We start from the raw sequence: 18,123 nt of genomic DNA, 5'->3' as shown, positions 1-18,123 counted from the left end.
AGGTAGTTCTGCAAAAGTCAACTCTTAGAAATTGGCTTAAGATTTCTATTTTTTTTTCTTAGAATGCAGGTAGAATTTCTATATGCATCTGATTTGCGTCTTGTGTAATATTTGAGTCGGGTGATCCAGAAAATATTGTCAGATCCAGATTTACAATATATTTCCGTGAAGTGGGACAGATTTGCTTCTGTTTGGGATTTTGAAAATACTTTTGCAAAGCAAAAGAATATTATTTTATACGTCAATAGCTTTACCCAAAGAGGAAATTTGTCTTCTATTCAATGGACAAAGTTTATTTTCAAATACTAAATCATATGAGCAGCAATACAATTCTGATTTTTATATAGTACAGTGTATTTCTATTTGGGATAAATGAAATTAAAAAAAAAAGACAGTTTTGTTTGAAAGCATAGATATCACTACACTTCACATAAGCTTTTACTTTGGGAATTGTAGAATGTAATACAAGATCACATATTTTTGCGTTGACTCTTGCATTAAAAGAATTGTATCGAACACATAATGATAGCATGCATGTTAGCTACAGATGAATGGTTTTCAGCTATGCAATAACAATACAGTTCTTTTGTAATATGTACTCTTAGCTTTGTCTTTAAATGCACAAAGTTAAGGTTGGGATAAGGCATTCAACAAAAACTATAATTAATTACGGAGAAATATCTGTATTTTAGATTTCATTTATTGGTAAAAGAATGTATTCAGGACTATGGAAACTTTTTCACATTGATCATAAGAGCTGTTTTAGAAATATAAATCTACTATTGCATAATCATGATTATAAGAAACCTATATCTTCAGGTAAATAGAATGGTTTTTTAGGTGGACCTCTGAGAACTAAAAAAAAAAAAAAATGTCCACTCAAGTAGCATATAGGTATGTATGAAGGTGTTACAGTGGGGCTGTTCTTTATTTTCATGTTCTTGTTGTAGCAATAACTACTGCTATAATTCTATTGTATCTGTGCTTACGTTTTGTAAATATATATACCCTGCTCAGCGCTATTATAATCTTAATACGATCCACTCACTCAAACTTCAAATAAACTGTTTTATTTCTTCCAAATTTTGACACCCAAAATAGTTTGGGTAGAAGGCTATATTAATATTGATAGGTATACAATAGTACTAACAGTATGGTATTGAAACATAGATTGTTATAATGTGGCAATTTGAACTCTGGAGAAAAAGTTAATTTTTTAGTGGACGATTTATACCAGACTATTTATACTGTACAGAATAGATCTTTATCTCTCAAGTTTCCTTCAATGAAAAGCATTGTGCTTTGCAGTAGAGCCTTTGAACTTATAGAATTTTATTCCCAAGTTGAAGTTGAAATATCCTATATTCCTTTATCTCCCAGACTCCTAGCCTCTTGTTGAGGAGCACTAGAGTAAATATGTATGTAGATGCTATGGCTAAGTTAGGGCTTTCACTTTTTTCTTCTTCAGTTTTCTGTAGCATAATTTAACTGTTCAGCACCTAGCATGGTACTGGATACTACGATTATTCTCAGAATATGAAGGAGGTGAAGATTGACAAAATGGCTCTTGACACATAATTTGAGCTGCTGACATCGCTAAGTGAAGCTCTTCACCATTGTTATCAATAGGTACACAATTGAACTAGATCACCGAGTCGTCATTCTCAACTCTCAAGGAGGGATAACTTCAAACTCATAAATTACTCCCTAACTTGAATTATGCTTTAAACAACACGATCCCCTATTACAATATGTTCTGATTCTCAAAATCATCATTCAGTTAAGTACATACTTGTGCTTAAGAAATTACTAAACGAAACATTTACGTTTTTTCTAAATGGACTTGGGCACTACAGTACTTTTCCTCTTCTCTACAATTATCGTCTATTTTCCTTATTCTCATCAATACAGCAAATCATAGATTATGTTTAGTCATTCTGTTTTGCAACCATATTGTGTCTCGGAGTGATATGCTGACGTAATCATCAGGTGCTGTTTACAAACGGTTTCAAATAGGTCGTTAAGACTGCCATCACCCAGACAAATGTTGCCATTTCAACAAAGAAACATGACATTTTTGCGACACTTTTGTTTACTGAATTTCATTGTCTTCCAATTTTTGTTATCACCACGCCATGCATATTTGTTCTTACGCACATCCCGATTATTTATTTTAATCATCATACATGATAACGACACGAACTACACTGACAAAACTCTACGGCAACTTCATTGTTCATTAGTTTCCCATATTCTACATTTTAATTACTTGGTTAAACATACTCTCACAACTCAGAAAGAAACTGACACATTTAGGTATGATGGTATTACTTTTACCTTTTCTGTTACAATGCCAGATAACATTTAACAATAATCAATTCCTTACGTTTTACGATCTTTTAAGACACAATTCTCTAAGGGGGTTGGAAAACAACCATTTCTTATTCTTGCTTGTTGGTCAAAAACTTACAATGCATTAAAATCTTAATTTTTTTTCAGCATCAAGACTTACACACGCTGCTTGCCCACCAAGTGTCTGTTTAGACATAACTGTTAAACCAGGGATTCACACAGACTCAACGCTTATACTTCATTCATTTCATTTGACCTTGAATTGGGCGGCCTTTAAATTCAAAGAACATTCATGATCGCTGTTAAATCATCGGACGTCGTTTTATAAATGATCCGGTGCCATTGCCTGGTTTTACCTGATTCTGACCCTACCTTGTTTGGACAACAATAATTAGAACAAAACATTAGAGTCAAATCTCATACAGAACACCTGAACTGGGTTAAGGTCTTTTAACCCGTGCACATGATAACTAATTACTTAATGGACTGTCAGCAACTGAAATTACTTCTACTTTCTCCTAAAAATTTCATTTTCATTAATCAGGATAGTCTTGGATGAAAACTTACAAAACATCTTTTAACATTTTCTCTTAAAACATCTCTTAACGAATTGAGTACTAATCGATCGGCAGTATGTTTGGGCGACATTAGAACAAATATGACAGGAATTTCACTAAAACCATCGCATCTAAGTTGCACTTTCTTCCTATAATTTAGCAGAGTACATACGCACCTATGACATCATAAGAATTATGTACATTAACTTTTTTAACAGTGAATTACAGGCAATACCTGACAACATCCTTCATCCCAATTATGAATTAAGCATTTCTCTCCTTGAATTGAATGGCTGTTATGATTGTTACTCCCTTCGCAATACAATATTTTTTCAACCTGCTATCACACTTGCTTTAAATATTACATTTAACATTTTTGGTGGCGAATATCATAAATAGCAAACATAAATTAGTCCCTTCAAATATAGAAATCATGCAGTTGAAACCCACAAATTACATAAGAAAAAAAAACTATTTCTTGATTATCCATATAGCAACAAGAACAATGGTTACCTTTTCTTGAGAAAAAAGTGTCTTTACTCAGATTTTAACACTGAAAATGTTACTCAACTAGTTATTTTTTTTTCAATCAACACATAAAAAGGTGTTCTTCATCTTCATCTGTCACTCTACACATTTTAACAACATTTTACAACACATTTGATAATCATGAAACCTACAAAAGTTTGTACCCCGTTAGTTATGCGGTGGGCTGTTGTGGGTTGCCTTAGGTTCTTGGCCTATGGTTACTGTCTGGGGCCTCTTCCAAACTTTAGAGCTGTCCTTGGTATTCAAAGGCGCGCTGTGTCTGCCAGGTCGCTTGCGGCTGTTGAATCGATGACGAGTATCTCCATTGTAAGGGCGTTTCCAGAAACTCCAACAGCTTCTGATGATAGGATGAAAGGGGCTCATAGAAGGGTCCTGTTCCGTCATATTGGATCGTGAAACGCGATGATGTTGCTCCAGTGACGGGGAAATAGGCATGTCGGCAATCGCGGGCGTAGTGTCCTCATTTCCCACAGGAATATTGCCATGTCATCCTTTAGGGGATGAGAGGGATTAGTCACGAATGGCTCTTATCTACCACAATTATGGCAGACTCCATTCCTAAGTTGTTCTTGCCCAGTCAGTTTCTTCCTCGGGTGTCGTAGTTCCCGACCGCCTGACTCAATGATGGGAGGGAGTTTGTGTCTCACACCTGCTAGCTTTCCATGGCTGGTGCTTCTCTGCCACCCCTCCTTGATACTGTACTGCCCCCTGAAATCAGTGTCTGAATTTTCTTGATTCTTCCCAGGGAAATCAACTGGTACAGCATGTTCCTCATGTTCCTTTAAGCGATAAATAACTTCCAATCTTGTTCCTCTGTTCATCTCTTCTTATCTTTATTTTTCTTTGGTAGCATTTTCTTCTGCCTCTCAATAGTTATTGCGTGTCTTGTATTTATTTGTCCTTCTTTCTTGTGTTTTCGTCTTCGTCTTCCTCTGGATATCTGCTACGTGTTTTGTGTTGGTTTGGCTTCTTCCCTATCCTCTTGCGCTTTCTCCTTCGTATTTTGTCTCTTCATATATTATTGCTTTTTCAGTCTATTTTAGGTAGCAGCGGTAAGCGGTAGTCGTCATCTTCCAATCATAAGTTTTTTTTTTTTAAGCACTTACTTTTTTCTATACAGTAGTATTTTCTAGCTCTATTTCTATTCTGTTATCATCTCATTGCTCTGCCACCACTTTGTGACAAGGGATGTCAGTTTATAAAATCAATTGAAATAATGGGAGACATTAGAAAAAGAAGCGATAAAGCTTCGATAACAGAGTGTATTTTCCAAAGTATTTGGTACATGAAAAATGGATCAGCGCTTTGCTGTGTCTGGCGTTCTTCTCCTCATCCTGTTCATTTCTTGAGATTATATGGGCCTGCTACTTGTGGGGCCTGAAAGGGCCCTACCCTCTAGGTAGTAGTGGAGGCCAGCATCAGGTGGATAAGGCAACTTGGGCTGCTTATTGCTAAAGCCCCGTTCTACTTCCCTCCCTCCCTCTAGCATGTTTAAAGGTTGCTCATGAATAGCAGAGGTAAGGGACAGTGACATTGCCTTATCAAGCAGGACAATGACCTAGAGACTGACTACATATGCATATGATAAGCACCATCCACCCAAACTAGGACAAGAAGGGTCAGGCAATGGCTGCTGATGACTCAATAGTTAGACCTATAGGCTCCCTCAAAACCACCTTTCCTTAGCTCACAAGGATTGTGAGGTTGCAGTGGTCAATGAAACTAACGAGTTTGAGCAGGACTCAAACCCCAGTATGGCGATCACCAGTCAGGGACATTACCACATAGGCTACCACAACCCTGGGAAATACAGAGCAACTTCAGACTGGCTGTACTTAGTCAACAATTTTATGGCGCCTTTCAACACGACAAACTCTCACGATGGAGACAATCCCATGATAGTGTCAGATGGGGTCATAGGTCATCAACCCTATGAACTGCTTCCTAACGGATTCTTCAAACATTGCTTGTTCCAACTCTAAATACAAACCCTTTCGTTCTTTATTAGGGATATACTTTTGGAGAAGCTGGAAGACTAGCCATAAGAATTTTATCGAGGTGTAACTTCCCCACTGCTACTTAGCAGTTGTAGGGGGGTTAGTAGCTGCTAGCCCGCTCACACACACTGGTGATGTCTCGTCACTTTCTTTTAGCTGCGTAGAATATAGAAGTCCACTTTTGATGGCATTTGTAGACTCTGAAAAAGCCTTTAATACTGTGCACCGGCCAATTTTGTGAATAGTCCTGCGTTATTATGGAATTCCTCTTAAATATGTGAATTTGATTGTCTGTTCATGAGCATAGAAAGTGCAAAGTTAATGTTAGTGGAGTCTTATTAAATGAATTTCCAGGGAAGCGAAGTACTCCAAGGGAATGTGTTGTCACTTTTGTTGTTCATCCTCTTCATGGATTTTGTATTGCATAGAACAGTCGGAGATGGTGCAGAAGGATTGGACTGAATGGGAAAGAGGAAATTATTGTACCCAGAGTATGCTGATGATGCTCTCCTCATTAGCAGATCACCACAGGATTGGCAATGCTTGCTTACCAGAGTGCATGAAATATTGCATGAGGTTGGGCTGAAGATAAATAGAAGAAAGACAGAGGTGATGAGAATAGAGTATACAATGGAAGATGAAATATTTGAAGGAGAAAGGATTAATGAGGTAGAATCCTTCATGTATTTAGGAGCTATGATCTCCAATACAGGGTCTTTAGAATAAGAGTTTAGTGAAAGATTGAAAAAGGCAAATCAGACAATTGCTAGGTTAAGTAAAATTTGGAAATAAAATTGCCTGAAATTACACATAAAAATCAGACTATATCAGTTTAGTGAGATCTGTTTTAGCATGGACATTAGTCATGGTATGACAATGAAACCATCTCCAATAGATTTAGTAGATTTGAGGACAAAGCCCTCAGAAGGATATTGGGAATTAAATGGCAGGACAGAATTAGAAATGAAACTATAAGAGAGATTACTTGAGTGTCATATGTGGATGAGATCATGATGAGTGGTAGATGGAGATGGCTCACCAAATGTTCAGCTGGGCTCCACAAGGCACTAGAAGAGTTGGAGGACCCAGGCCTACATGGCTGAGGACTATGAAGTGCAAAGTACGAGATGAGGAATGGAGAAGTATTGCATTAAAAGCTCAAAATAGAGACAGCTGGCAAAATCTAACTGAGGCGCTTTGCGTCAATAGGTGTTGGAGATGATGATGAGGATTTAATGATTTATTAAGATTAATTTCTAGTTTCAGGCTTGTAATATCAGGAAATTCACGGACACTGCAATGGTACAGGCCCTTATTGGCACTGAAATGAACGATACTAAAACATATTATGCAAAAGTGCTCAATATAATCAATGTAATATAAGACTTAGGCAACAAAATATATATTTACTTTTATTCACAGCCATAATAGATCAAATTCTGAAGATATACACTGGTAAAATGTATGATTAAAAAAACTCATAAAAACTTTTGCCTTTTGAAGATTAAGCCTAATCATGAATAAATCTTTAATTAAATTTCATATACTACCCCTAAGAGAATAAAATTGAAATCAAGTTATTACACCAATAATATCTTATATGGCTTTGAAATTAGAAATTTTTTAAAGATATTTTGTTCATATTGTTTGGTAAAACAAGTAGCAGACCTCTTTATATAGCTTAGACATGTGTCATTTAATTAAACTAGAATATACCAAATAAATCAATCTTATCTATTAAGCTTCACATAAGTAAAAAAAAAAGTATGTGATCTTCAAATTGAATATAATGAATAAAAATGAATATACAACACTGGAAATATATAAATTAGACCTAAACCCAAAAATAATCGAGATTTATTATTGACAAATTATTTCATGATAAATAAACAAAACTAGAATGCCTTGGAGCATGTGATGCCCTTCACACAATCCTCTATGTTGTACAGAAATCCCTTGATTGTGGTCAGGATTTGCCTCGATTTTAGTGCTGCCTTTGACTGTGTTAATCATGAGGCTCTTGTTTTCAAACTCAAACAGTTGAGAGTTGGTGGGTTGTTTCTTAGCATTATTATTGATTTTTTGATAGATCTCAAAAGAGTTGTTGTTGATGGGCACCATAGTGAGTATAGGAATGTAATATTTGGTGTTCCACAGGGTAGTGTTCTTGGCCCATTACTTTTCATCTTATATACACATGACATGTGGTTTGGCCTAGAAAATAAGCTTTTTGCAAATGCAGATGATGCTACTCTCTTTTCATCATTTCCTTCTCCTGAATATAGATCTGGGGTTGCTGAATCCCTTAATAGAGAACTAGCTGAGATTAGTGCATGGTGCAAATTATGGGGTATGAAGTTGAATCCTAACAAAGCTTAAAGTATGATTGTTAGTAGGTCAAGGACAGTGGCCCCTAAACATCCGGATCTCAGTATTGATAATGTTTCTTTAACTTTGTATGACTTAAAATTTTAGGTGTGATTCTCGACAGGAAATTTACTTTTGAGAAACACATTACGTCTGTGTCTTCTTCAATTGCACAAAAAATTGGCTTATTGAGAAAGTCTTACAAGATTTTTGGTGATCAATCTATTCTGAAGAAGTGTTTTAATTCTTTCATTGTACCTTGTTTTGAGTACTGTTCTCCTGTCTGGTCTTCAGCTGCTGATTCTCATCCTAATTTGTTGGACAGAAACTTACAGTCTATTAAATTTCTTATTCCTGATCTAGATATTAATCTTTGGCAACATCATTCAATTAGTTCACTATACATGTTGCATAAGATTTTTCATAACTCTGACCATCCTTTACATTCAGATCTAACTGGACAATTCCATCCTGTTCGTAATACTAGGCAGGCAGTTAATTCTAATAGCTAGGCCTTCTACATCATGAGGCTCAATACTACACAGTATTGTAGAAGTTTTATTCCAGCTGTGACCAAGTTGTGGAATGATCTTAATAATCGGGTGGTTAAATCAGAAGAACTTCAAAAATTCAAAGTTGCAGCAAATGTCTTTATGTTGAACAGGCTGACATGTCTTTTTATAGTTTATATATGACATATCTGTTTTAACGTTGTTATTGTTTTTAGAATGATTTATTGTTAATTTGTTCTCATCTTTTATTCATTTCCTTTCCTCACTGGGCTATTTTTCCCTATTGGAGCCCTTGGGCTTATAACATCTGGCTTTTCCAACTAGGGTTATAGCTTGGCTAGTAATAATAATAATAATAATAATAATAATAATAATAAAGATAAATATATAGGTAGTAGGTTGGCCAGGGAACCAGCCAACCATTGAGATACTACTGCTAGAGAATTATAGGGTCTTTTGACTGGCTAGATGGTACTACATTGGATCCTTTTCTCTGGTTACAGTTCATTTTCCCTTTGCCTACACACATCCACACTGAATAGTCTGGTCTATTCTGTACAAATTCTCCTCTGTCCTCATACACCTGACAACACATTACCAAACAATTCTTCTTCACCCAAGGGGTTACTGCACTAATTGTTCAGTGGCCACTTTCCTCTTGGTAAGGGTAGAAGAGACTCTTTAGCTATGGTAAGCAGCTCTTCTAGGAGGACACTCCAAAATCAAACCATTGTTCTCTAGTCTTGGGAAGTGCCATAGCCTCTGTAACATGGTCTTCCACTGTCTTGTGTTAGAGTTGTCTTGCTTGAGGGTACACTCGGGAACACTATTCTATCTAATTTCTCTTCCTCTTGTTCTGTTAAAGATTTTATAGTTTAGGCTATATTCTATTTTCTTTTTTTTTCCTTTCCTCACTGGGCTATTTTCCCTGTTGGAGCCTCTGGGCTTATAGCATTCTGCTTTTTCCAACTAGGGTTGTAGCTTAGCTAGTAATAATAATAATAATAATAATAATAATAATATATCTGATTTGTTAAACTTAGCCACACGTGTATATGTGTAGCATACATTTAATTACAATTTGTATGCCACTGTAGAATGGAGATATTAGGTGTATATAAAACACACTTGTAAATTTTTTTTTCATTGAAACGGAAATGCATAATTCATTCATGTGTATATAGTATGAAAAGTAATGGGCCAAGAACACTACCCTGTGGAACACCAGATATTACATTCCTATACTCACTATGGTGCCCATCAACAACAACTCTTAGAGATCTATTACTTACAAAATCAATAATAATGCTAAGAAACGCCCCACCCACTCCCAACTGTTTGAGTTTGAAAATAAGGGCCTCGAGATTAACATGGTCGAAGGCAGCACTAAAATCAAGGCCAATCTTACGAACTTCCTGACCACAATCAAGGGATTTCTGTACAGCATTGGATATTGTAAGAAGGGCATCACATGCTCCAAGGCCTTTACAAAACCCAAATTGCAAACTAGGGAATAGATGATTACCTTCAGCAAACCTATTAAGACGTCTTGCCAGAAGATGTTCAAAAACTTTAGATAATATGGGAGTTATGGAAATTGGGCAGTAATCAGTTGGTCTTGAGCTACCACAAATACATTTACATAGAGGAGTAACATTACCAATCCTCCAACAAGTGCTAAAAGCTCCTCTTCTTGCTAACTTGTACAAAATAACAGATAACTTTGGAGCTAAGAAATCTGCAGTCTTTATAAAAAACAAAGGAAAAATACCATTTGGATCTACACCTCCATAAGCAACAAGGTCCATCAACAGAGCTTTAATTTCACGAGATCAAAAAGCTAAACTAGTTAGTTTAGCCTCAGGAAAACAGGAATGAGGAAGATCAAGTTTTTCATTACTCTGTTTACTGTCAAAAACATCAGTCAAAAGGGTTGCCTTTTCCTTTGGACAGTGAGTGACTGAGACATCTGGTTTAAGTAAAGGAGGAACTATTGCATCTACACCAAAGAGTACAGATTTAAGGGTAGACCACCATTTATGTTCCTGAGTTGTACCAGAAAGGGTTTCTTTTATGGTTAAATTGTACTCCTTTTCAGTTGAGGCATAAACTCTCTGAGCAATAGCTCGAAGCTGAGTATAGTTGTTCCAGGTCAAATCTGATCTGTTACCCTTCCAAAGGTGATAGGCCTCCTGCTTCTCCAAATAAGCATGTCTACAATCATCATTGAACCACGGTTTGTCCTTCACTCTGTACCTTAGCACACGAGAAGGGATACGCCTATCAATTATGTTGACTAGATTCTCATTCAAAGGGACAACAGGATCAACACTGCTTTATAGTTGTGACCAATTCAAGCACAAAAGATCATGCAAAATCCCATTCCAGTCTGCTTGAGATTTCACATAAATTTTATGAGTATGATACATCAGGGACAGGCTGCTCAGTCTTCACTACTAATGAAATCAAGGCATGATCAGATGTCCCGACTGGAGAACCAACCTTACTAGTTATAACACCAGGGGAGTCAGTGTATACGAGGTCCAAACAATATCCAGACCTGTGAGTAGCTTCACTTATGATTTACTCACAGCCTGATTCAGAGGCAAAATCTAAAGCTCTTAAGCCATGGTGATCGGTAAGAGAGATAGAACTTAACCACTCCCTATGGTTAGCATTAAAATCACCAACAAAGACAAAACAAGCCTTTCTATCATCTTCTTGTATCTTAGCCATAATGGTAAGAAGACAATCGAAGATAGAATCATCCATGTCTGGATTCAGGTAGATTGAACACAAATAAAAGTTGTTATGCCTGCCACGAACTTTTATTACCTGAATCTCATGACATCCACATTGATAGCAGAACTTATGAGAATCAGGGTACTCAGTCTTAATATACACCGCCATTCCCCTGGCCCTAGGGATGGCCTCACGTTTCAACATTATTGGCTTCTTAAAACCAGTTTTAAGGAGCTCAGATGAGTGCCTCAGAAACCAAAGTTTCTGAGCACATAAGAATATCATACTGTCTGGACGCAACTGTAAGGTATTGAATATTTGCATGAAGACCACGCATATTGCAATACAGAAGACGACATTGACGAAATCTAGGACGTACTGGTCAAGGAGTTTGCTCAATGTCTCCAGACAGCATAGTAATTAATAGAAATAAAAGAGACATCATGCTTAAAAACTAGGTTAACAAGAATTATAACAAAAACAACATGTACAGAATTGTAAATAAAGTGATTGATGAAACCCATAGACTATAGTAAAAAGTCCGAAAAACTGGTCAACATGGAGGAGCCGATACACCATGCAAGGCTAAATACTCTCCAAGATAGCCACTTCAAGTGTTTAACTGAAGGGAGGACAGTAACGATGGTTTTAAGAAGAAAAAGAATCAGATAAGGAAAAGACAACCTCTTGATAAACCACCAGGCATCCATGGTCCTTCTATTAAGCCTGTCCAACACACCATTAAAAGAAAAAAAAAACAAGAGGAAGAGAAAAAAATAAGATAGAATAGTGTGCCCGAGTGTACCCTCAAGCAAGAGAACTCCAAGACAGTGGAAGACCATGGTACAGAGGCTACGGCACTACCCAAGACTAGAGAACAGTGGTTTAATTGTGTAGTGTCCTTCTCCTAGAAGAGCTGCTTACCATAGCTAAAGAGTCTCTTGTAGCCTTACCAAGAGGAAAGTAGCCACTGAACAATTACAGTACAGTAATTAACCCCTTGGGTGGAGAAGTGTCTAGTAATCTCATTGTTGTCAGCTGTATGAGGAAAGACGAGAATCTGTAAAGAATAGGCCAGACTATTCGGTGTATGTGAGGGCAAAGACAAAATAAGCCATAACCAGAGAGAGGAATCCAATGCATATCTGTCTGGACAGTCAAAGGATCCAACAACTCTCTAGCGGTAGTATCTCAACAGGCAGCTGGTGCCCTGGTCAACCTACTACCTACGAGTTATTTTATAGAACAAATAAAAATGATTGTAATACTCAATAGTTAAATTTAAAAGAAAATTAACTATATTAGAAGAGATATAGCTATTTAATTTCTGAAAAGAAAATAGATTGAGAACTATAAGGATATGTATTCTTAATCTATAAATGTACCAATTTTAAAATAACAATTTAGTTATCTAAAATTTAATAATGTCATAAATAAAAGAATGAAATGTAGGCCTACTGACGTAGAAATGTAAATTATGAACAAATGTGTCACCAAATTTACAATCGAATTCCATCCTATATTCAGGTAAGGATTACGGTTCTGAATGTTTAACCGCTCACTCAATAGATGGAGCCATTCGTTGTGTAAGGGATTATCTCAATCTGTCATCCTTTCTTTTACTGGCACACCCTTTAAGTGATTAGACTCAGCCGGGTCAACGCTCAGCCTTCCTATATTCCTTCAGTAACGGTTGGAAATTTCTATTTTTTTGTGAAGAACATTTAAAATAAGAGAAGTGTGCTACACCTAATGTGAGTGAAAAGAGAAAAACTAGTGAAAGTAAGGAACACGTATAACTAAAAGACACAAAAGGCTATTTTTAGTGTGTATTGTAGCAGACTTTCCACAAACATTCAGTTTACCATATAATTAAAATAAAAAAAATATATTTATTTATTTAGCTGTGGTACGGATAAATATAGATAGAATTAGCAATTACAGTCTTCCTCTCTTATTTGGACAAGGTAAAATTATAGAACAACGTGGCACTAAATTTCCAATAGAGAAGACAACTTTTCCTATAGTAAATATTGTGCTTTCGTTTTTATTATAGTTTATTACAGGGTGGAACCTCTGACATTGGGTGGGCGAAACAGGAAAACACTTGATTATTTAACACTGGTGAATTATACAAGGCCAAAGAATCTAACAATCCCACCTAACCTAACCTTGTAGTTTCGGTAATTTCCATGTCACAGACCTAACTGGGGACCAGACCCCTGGACACCTTTCTCATGTCGCAAACCTGCTCAGGTCCTAGACCTAACCAGGGCCCATACCCCCGAACACCCTTCTCATGTCACAAACCTGCTCAGGTCGCAGACCTAGATTGGATGCAAGCAACCCAGGCTCCCTTCCCATGTCACAGACCTGGCTAGGGTCCAAGCCGACGACACCACGCTTCCTAGAGTGCAATAAATATTTCAGGGGAATAGGATGCCACTATTTTGTGTAATTTTTTTTGTGAATTTATTATGCATCCCAGATAATAATGTGGAGCCATTGTAGGGTGACGGCCAGATCCGTTTTCATTCATAGAAAATGGGAATATTATAAAGTGGGGTGGACTGTGGCCGTCATTTTAAAATAGAGTTTGTAGAAAACTGGAATACAGTATTCTGAACTGTGGCCGTCGTTCCAAAAACAATTTTGGCGGGAGAAGCTAACTTAAAAAATCCACCTAACCTATGCTAAAAGCCGTATCCTTACCCAGGGGGGCTTCGCCCCCCCAGACCCCCCCCCTTACCTACTACGGGAGCGAGAAGATTCGTGGCCGGAGTAAGAACTCGAGCCACAAATTTTCAGGTAATATAGGGTTTTCGGCAAAAAACATAAAAGTGTGCGTTTAAGCACATATTCAAGATCCGTAGACCATTTCCAAACGTTTTTATTCTATACAAGATAACAGTCTTAGCGATAATAAGCAAATTAGGACGCTTTGCCGTAGCGCTACAAACTACCCAATAATGTATAGAGAAGAAAAGTTTAGTTTTACTATTTAGCATTATTAGTTGGTACTGTATATTGTCCCCATCCAAAACCCCTTGTTCCCACTGGGTGGCCCCCTTTACCATAGGAAACAAGTGTGTATCTAATTAGGTATTTATTTTAGATGGAAATAATGGTAATTTTCTAAGTAATCGGGAGTTTATTAAACTGCATTTTTTTATTAGTAATGCCTTTTCTGTGCATTTCTATAGTTTTTAAATATTTAACTTAGCCGGTGGATATATATAGCTAACGTCTCAGACGGTCGGGCAGCCGATTCAAAACTTGCGGGAGATTGAGGGGTTGGGTTGCTGGGTGTACACTAGCGCCACCACTCGGCAGGATACCATCACTATTCCAAAGTTCTCCCGTTCTCTGCCGAGTCTAGTGTAAACATTGATTCCTTGCCCGCGCTAACCTCAAGTTTTTTACAATTTGGTGAAGTACTTGTTTTGGTTTTTGGCTTTCGACTAGTTGGTTATTCTTTCAACTGTTTCTCAAACAATAAAGATCTTCAAGAGAAACACGTTTTGAAGAGAGGAAAATTTTACCTTGCTTTTTTTTTTTTTTTCTTTTTTTTTGATCTCTGGATTTTGCACGATAGAGAGAGAGAATATGGCCGACCCTTTCCCCATTGTATGGGAAGTGTGTGAAAGGCTTTAAGTTTTTAGTATTTATTTTATCACTTTATAATTTCTTGTTGATATTTATAGATTTACCTCTATATTTTTATATCTCACCTGCCTTACTTAGGCCTCATCGATCCTCTCTCCATTTGTACTAAATACCGAAAGAATAAAGAAATTTTGTATTTTATGGATCGATGGGATGAATATTTTTAGAAAATATTTTAAGTGAATTTTTGTCTTTTAAAAAAAAATTTTCTTTGAATAGTCTTCGATCTGTTTTCAAAGATGAACTAGCGTAAAGTTATTTATGCTGCGCATTTTGCACTCTATCGTTACGATAGAGAGAGAGAATCACTATTTCACTTCTCATAAGAGTTTGACGTTTAGTTCATTCATCTTGCAAAAAAGATTTTTGAATATTAAATAAAAGGAACATGTTATTTTGCAATTTCTTAGTCCTTTTAGTATTTTATTCTGTAGTCAAATAACCTTTTATTGACGAAGAGTGAGTGAGCCAGTACTCTCGTAACGAGAGAGAGAACGATCCAAATCTTTTTTCTCGTCCCAAGCCACTATACAGGGAGATAGAAAGTGAGAAACTTTGTTTTTCTCGATTTAGATATTTATTCTTGTCCCAAGTCACTGTATAGGGAGAGGGGGAGAGAAAACGTAGTTCTTCACGATCTAGTTTTTTATTCTCATCATCCCAAGGAGAGAGAGAGAGAGAGAGAGAGAGAGAGAGAGAGAGAGAGAGAGAGAGAGAGAGAGAGAGAGAGAGAGAGAGAGAGAGAGAGAGAGAGAGAGAAAACACGTAGTCCTGAGCGATCTAGTTTTTAGTCTCCTCCCAAGTCACTGATCCTTTTTAGCTTTTACTTTATATATTTCACTTTTATTTATATATATGTGAGTGCTTCACTTTACTTTTGGCTCGGAGAGACGACAGACCTGTCTGCGCTCTCCTCCGTTTGTGACTGCCATAATCTGTTTTGCTTTTTCTTTCAGTGTGTGTTTGAAGTTGGCCTCTATTTTTTCATCATGCGTACGTGCCCTGGACAAGCCGGCCGCCCTTGTGGTACCTTCATGTCGGCCTTGGACACCGATCCTCACTCCTTATGCCCTCAGTGTAGGGGCCAATGGTGTGATAGGTCTAACGTATGGATCAAGTGTAGGGAGTGGTCTACCTCCCAGTGGGAGAGGTTTGCCCAGCGACGCAAGAAGAAGGCTAAAAGGGATATTTCTCCTTCAGAGGCTCCTTTGAATAAAGAAAATCCCAAGACTACTACTTCCGTAGCCCTTTCCTCCTCCGAAGCTCCCACTTGAGCGGTCTCTCCCGAGAGGCCGGCGAGTGGTAGCGTAGACCGTATTGCTGTTGACCGATCCCGGGGTGCGGGAGAGGTAGTTGCCTCCCATAGCGAGGCAGCTGCCCCTCCTCCCCCAGAGGAGGATTTAAATATTGATTTTCCTGTTAATAATAATGATTTATTACAGCTTTGGGCTTCCTTGGGGCTTCAGGGTTCGCCCTCCAGGGAAGCCCTGTTTGACATGATCAAACTGGGTGCGGCTGTTAAACAATCGCCGAGGACAGCAGAGATAGATCCTCTGTCGGTCGTTGACGTTATGACGGAGGCATCGAGTGGTTCTGCTCAAACTCCTCTGTGCCTGTTGTTGCTGAGGTAGCTGAAGGGTTAGGTTCCCCCTCCGAACATCCTTCGAGGGAGGAACTAAGCCCTACGGTCTCTTCTGCCGGTGATTCTCTCCCCCGGGGGAGTTCACTAACAGAGACTCCTCTGCGGAGGCCCTACGAAGGTCAGCGTTCTGATCCAACGTCCCCTCGTGGGCGTCCCTCTTAACGAGAGAATGCCTTGATGAAGTCATTGGGCTTTAGCACGGCATATCATTCCCGTGCTGAAGGCTTGTGACGGGCAAGAGGGCTCTCGAACTGGGGAATTCCTTTTCCTGAGTTTGACTCTAAATTTCTCTCATTCTTTTTCTATTACCTCTTATTGCTTATTCCTCCTTCATAATTATCAGCTGTCTCCAACCTTGCTGTCAAAACTTTTACCCATTTCACTGTCCAGGTTTTTTAGAGGGGACATTGTATCCATGATCGGTTTTTATTTCAAAATCAATTGTGGGAGCTGTGGTGGTCTTGCCAACTGCCCGAAAATGTTTGGACACCTAGGAGTGTCAGTATTCCCATACTGGCACGCGGAACTATCTCTTAGGAAATTTGGCCTTCGGATTCCAGGGGTTGGCGATTTTATAGAGATAGGACTCTCGGCATTCTGTCCGGTTTGCCTGCCACTATGATTAGAGTGGGGATGATTGTATTCTTGAAATGCTCTGTCCCATCAAGCGGGTTTGGCATACACTTGAGCCACTCTAATCATAGTGGTACCATCCCTTTGTGGTAGGGTAGGGAGTGGACATTTGGTAAGCAGCTTTCACAGGTGTCATTGGTGGAGAAATTAATTCCAGGAAAGGCTAACGGTGTCTTCTTTGGAATTTCAGACAGTCTTAATTTTTTCTCTCCCTTAAACTATATTTTTTTCCATTGTTTTTTTTTCATTGTTATTATGACCCCTTCCCTCCCCCTGAAAAAATAATTAATGAGTAAACTTAATATTCCCCGTACCCCTGGATCAAATGGCGAACCCCAGACACCGTTGACGACTTCTGCTTGTTTAAATAGGGAAAGCTCTGTTGACAACCTCGGCAATAAAAAGGATTCCTCCAACAATACTTCTTTGACCAGTGTTGTTAAAGACAATTTATCGGCACTGGTGGAAAATGATGCTTGTAATAACCGTAATACTTTACTCTCTGGTTCTGGCTCATTACCAGATCCAACAACAAATCTGAAAATTCTCCACTTAAAAAACATACCAATTGGTTGTAGCTATGACATAATTCATGAAGCCTTCTGTAGATTTGGAGCAATCAAAGAAATTTTAATGGAGCTTAATGGTAGTAAAGGCTTTTGGGAAGCTTGGGTATCATTTTCAAGTTTTGAGATTGCTTTAGAAGCAAATAAAAATTTAGAGAGCATAAAAATTGACAATTGTTTGATTTCTGGGGCTTTATGTGATAAAGCACCAAGATACCTAGAGGTATATAAACCAGAAGAATGGATGGAAAAAGAAATAGAGCATAGACTTCCAGAAGTAAGAACCCCCAAGCCCCCAACATGGATAATTGCATCTGGAAAGATAGATAATTATAACTTATAAGATTAGTAAATTTATAAAAAAAAAAGTTGGTTTAATTAAAAGTTAGGATATTAGTAGATACGGTAAGCAATCTGTTTTGATTAATGCAAAATCAGATACTCAAGCTCACATGCTTTGTGGCATGAAGATTGCAGAAATTGATCCTATTAAGGATATTAAACCACATATGAGCTTCAGCTATGGTAAAGGAGTAGTTT

General features: G+C 37.7%; 1 protein-coding gene across 3 annotated transcripts in view; it reads left to right on the top strand.

Annotated features, from left to right (window-relative positions):
• Positions 1 to 18,123, top strand: part of LOC137616323 (uncharacterized) — a 225,748-nt gene that overhangs the window by 88,524 nt on the left and 119,101 nt on the right. The window contains exon 1 of one of the 3 annotated variants that reach the window (XR_011039393.1): positions 12,698 to 12,830. The exons of 1 other annotated variant lie outside the window; for it this stretch is intronic. The gene's annotated coding sequence lies outside the window, so the exon portion shown is untranslated. Of the gene's footprint in view, positions 1 to 12,697; positions 12,859 to 18,123 lie in introns of those variants that run through there. One more of the 3 variants, XR_011039392.1, reaches the window with a different exon arrangement.

Source organism: Palaemon carinicauda, chromosome 22, assembly GCF_036898095.1.
Source record: "Palaemon carinicauda isolate YSFRI2023 chromosome 22, ASM3689809v2, whole genome shotgun sequence".
NCBI classification, from domain to species: Eukaryota; Metazoa; Arthropoda; class Malacostraca; order Decapoda; family Palaemonidae; genus Palaemon; species Palaemon carinicauda.
The sequence above is the reverse complement of the archived record's forward strand: the minus strand, read 5'-3'. Positions and strand labels throughout refer to the sequence as shown.